The sequence below is a fragment of the Dromiciops gliroides genome, chromosome 2, assembly GCF_019393635.1.
Source record: "Dromiciops gliroides isolate mDroGli1 chromosome 2, mDroGli1.pri, whole genome shotgun sequence".
Lineage (NCBI taxonomy): Eukaryota > Metazoa > Chordata > Mammalia > Microbiotheria > Microbiotheriidae > Dromiciops > Dromiciops gliroides.
In genome coordinates, this window is record NC_057862.1 from 27,571,232 (window position 1) to 27,575,000 (window position 3,769).

The following is a 3,769-nucleotide window of genomic DNA, read 5'->3' on the forward strand; positions in this document are numbered from 1 at the left end:
AAATGAAGCCATTTAGTAGAGTGGTTAGAACTCTGGACCTAGAATCAAGGGGATCTGGATATTGAAAATGGCATTAAAACTTACTAAAATGTTATCCCAAGCAAGACACTTAACCTATATGAACTTCATTTTTTTATCATTAAAACAGATATCACAATGTTACTGGTAGGTAGTTACCTCACCATATTTCTGTGAGGTTTCAATGAGATTAATATAAAATAAATCTTAAAATATTAAAACTGTATACATGAAAGCTATCATCATCATTTCAATTAAAATGCAATTAGAAGCTTTATCATACTTTTGTGTAGCACCCATCAATAGTTATGGCCTCAGATATATCCCATTCTCATACCTGTCTTTCAAATTCCTTAGCTTGAATTGAGGCTAAGCTTAGACAGTGCATCTCACATGATCTTTCCCCACCTTTCCTATTATTAATATTCTGTCCAAAATAATAATTTCCCAGATTATTTTTCAACTTTACTCAATACTTTTAAAATGCTTATTTGTTTACATATCACATTATCCCCACTAAATATAAGTTCTATGAGGGCAGAGAAGGGGTCATATTTATTGTGTGGATCACCAGAACCTGGCACATGTTCTCACACATAGAGAATGCACTTGATAAACAATGGTTCCTTAAATATTTTCTGAAAGCATTACCTGACTGTCTGTGGACATCTATTCTAACCTACTTATAAAATGGATAACTTCTACAATATTACTGAGAAGTAACTATCTAGTCTTTGCCTGGAAACATGAAAAGGAAATTATATCATTGCACTTTGAGACATTTCTTTTTGTTTTTGGACAGTTCCAATCATTATAAATGCTTGTTTATTTCATTTCATTTCATCTATTTATCAATCTAATTAATTAATTAACCCACCAGCCATTTATTTATTTATTTGCTCATTCATCCATTTATTTATCCATTCATCTATTTATTAACTCATTTATCCACTCATTTAATTATTTATCCAGCCATTTATTTATTCACTCATTCACCCTTTATTTAACTATTTATCTATTTATTTATTCACTCACACATTTACTTATTTAATTATTTAGCTGCTTATGCATTTATTTACTAATTCATTGATTCATTGATTTATTCATTCATTTATCTATCTACTTATTTACTATCCATTCAATCACTTATTAATTTATCCATTTATTTATTCATTTGTTAATTGATCTATTCAATTATTCATTTATTTATTCATTCATAAATTTCCTTCTTTCTTGTTTGTTTGTTTCTTTCTTTCCCTATTTATTAACCCATTATTTATTTATTTATTTACCTTGCCACCTATACATTTACTTATTTATTTATGGTGGCATATATTTCTTTATCTAATCATTCATCCATTTATCTAACTATTCATTTAATAATTTACTTATTCTTTTGTCTATTTAGTTACCCACCTAACTTTTCATTTATTTACCTATTTATTTACTTATTCATTCATTTATATATTTATCTGCTCATTCATCCATTTATTTATTCAATAATTCATTTATTCATCTATTCATTCATTCATTCATTTGCTCTTTTATTTCTTTATTCATTTATTTTTTATCCATTCATTCATTAATTCCTTCATTTACCTATTGATCTATCATCTATCCATTCATTCATTTATTTATGTATGTATCCATTCACCCATCTTATTTATTTATTTAGCAGCTCACTCGCTCACCAATTTATTTATTCACTTATTTGCCCATTTATTCATTTACTTATTCAAGCATTCATTCATTCATTTATTCATCTATTCATTCATTAATTTACCTACCTGTCTATCTACCTATCTACCTATCTATCTATCTATCTATCTATCTATCTATCTATCTATCTATCAATCTATCATCTATCTGTCTGTCTGTCTATTGCAAAATCAACACACTGCTCCTGGTGCTGCCTTCTTGATTCAAGCAGAATAAGAGGGCAGCCCTACAAGCACCTGAAGATATTTGGATTCTCTTACCCTCAATCATCTTTTTTTTCAGGCTAAAAATCCCTACTACTTTGAAGTGAACTTCATATGACATGGACTATTTTGATTGAAATTCTCTGTAATACAATCTGTAGCTGATCAACTCTCTTCTTATACTGTGCTTCTCAGAATTCAACACAATTCTCTGCAGATAAGCTCTGACAAGGGCAGAGTACAAAGGGGCTATGACCTTACTATTTCTGGAAAGTAAATCCCTTTTAAAGGCACCTAGGTGGGGCAGTATATAGAGTGCCATGCCTCAGACACTTACTAGGTATGTGGCCCTGGGCAAGTCACTTAACCATGTTTACTTCAGTTCCCCCATATGTAAAATGAACTGGAGAAGGAAATGGCAAACTGTTTCAGTTATCTCTGCCAAGAAAACCCCATGAAGAGTCGGACATTACTGAAAAATGACTGAACAACAACAAACCCCTCTAAATGCAGCTCAAGGTAACATTAGCTCCTTGAGACTAAAGGTTATTATTATATTTATTTGTTCATGTTGTAAGGAATTGATTGTGATTTAGGATTTTTGTGACCCCATCTTTGGCTAGGATTGGAGGCCCCAGTGTGTGCCCGTGCTCTCTGGCCTCATGCCAGACACCCAGCTCCTTCCTGGGCCTGGCCAAATTATAATGACGAGAAGCCCAGTGAGGACAAGTCAGGTGATCTTTGGCATCTGGAAGCTGGGGGCTGCCATTTGTAGAGTCACTTGTTAGTTCTGTCAATCGGGGCTGCCAGCCAATTAACTTGGGGATGTGTGTGTGGTTGGTCCTGTTTCCTGTGGGAGAGAGGGCTTCTGGGAGAGAGAAGGGAGGAGAGGTTTTACTTTTGGAGGCATGAGAGAGGGAGTGAGACACTGGAATGCTGTGCAGAGGGTTCTTTTTGAAACTGCTATTTCCGGGTGGTGGTGAGTTGTGGATTGTATTTTTTCCTTGCCTTATTCCCTTTTACTTTGTCCCTAGTTTCCATTAATAAACCTTGTTTTGTTTTTTAAAGAGGTTGTTAATCTCATTTCTTACCCCAATATTTGGTGAGCCACCAAATTAACACTCCCCATTTTCAATTTGGCCCTTACAATGTGTTTGTATTGTGAACATCTATCCCAGTACTATACCTATATAGATGTATGAGTTTCTTGAGCACAGGGATACAGTTTGTGCTTTTCTTTATATGTCTATCATTTAGCAGAAGGATTAGCACATAATAAACACAAGAAATGCTGAAAATGAACATGATTTATGTGATTGAAAATGAACATATGACCTTTGGAAAATATTTAAATCTTGAAATTACCTTTCCACTTCAAGATAAAACCAAGAAATATATAGTAACCATAATTTTAAAAAAAGAAAAAAAAAAACTAAATCACAAATCACTGAAGACAGTATGTCTATTCTAAGCTCTAGAAAAAGCTTCATTGGTTAGAAAAAAGTACATGCCCCCTTCATACTATGGAGAATATTTTCAGCTGCCTGATAAAGCATTCACTTCAGATTCTTCTGTCTTTTTCACACATACACCAACTAATGGGCATACACAAATTTCCTTTGCTCATGACATCTATCTCAAAGTCAGTCTCATGGGATTCTGAATATATTTCCCATAAAACCCAAGATGCTTGCCATTTTTGTTATTATTATTTTTAGAAGGTAGAGTGAATAAATACATTTCCAAATAATATATTCCTGAAACTGACTAGGAAAGATTACAGAAAGAAATCATGCCAGCATACAGTTTGACTTCCTCTCTCTAACTGT